Genomic DNA, 711 nt, shown 5'->3' on the forward strand with positions numbered 1-711 from the left:
TTTCGGCACCCTTTTAGGTTTAGGTCCTGAGCTTGGATTCAGCTCTTGAGGCGTTACCCTCCCCCTTGTCTTCCCAAACTCCATAGTTATCCCTGGATATAGCTGACCCAGCTCAACTGGTGAGAAGAAAGCAAAAAGAGCGAGGGAAAGTGAGGACCGGGAGGCTGGAGGGGATGAAGGGGGAGGGGGAGAGGAATGGCGGCCTGAGGGAGTGCGGAGGGAGGGGCCGGGCAATGAGAAGACAGTGGTGGGGAGACAAAGAGCGAGCAGAGAGAAAGTGGAGGGAATGGAGGAGTGAGGTGGTAAAGAAGTGAGGGGATGGGAGAGGGAGGGAGAAAACCGAGAGAGGAGTGCAGAAGCCTGAGGTGGGAGACAGGAGACGGAGACTGTGAGGCCCTAAGAGATGGGCGCAGAAGCGTCAGGAACGTCAGGAACGGGGGAGTGGGGGGGGGGGGGGGGAGAAGAGCCTGGGGCCTGAGACAGGAGAGGGAGGTGAGCAAATGAAGCCTGAGGACCTGGGGGAACAAAGAAGCCGAGGGCTCTCCAGAGGGAGTGAGGGGTTGCCTTTGTCTCTCCCTCTAAATTACAACCAGAGATCCATGGCCAACAGCGGATCCCCTACACAGCACAACATGACCCGACAGATCCAGGCAGCTATACATCTCAAGGCGGTGGGCGGGACGCGGAGCCTCCTGTCTCACCGCGCCACCC

The sequence above is a fragment of the Equus quagga genome, chromosome 13 (genome assembly GCF_021613505.1).
Source record: "Equus quagga isolate Etosha38 chromosome 13, UCLA_HA_Equagga_1.0, whole genome shotgun sequence".
NCBI classification, from domain to species: domain Eukaryota; kingdom Metazoa; phylum Chordata; class Mammalia; order Perissodactyla; family Equidae; genus Equus; species Equus quagga.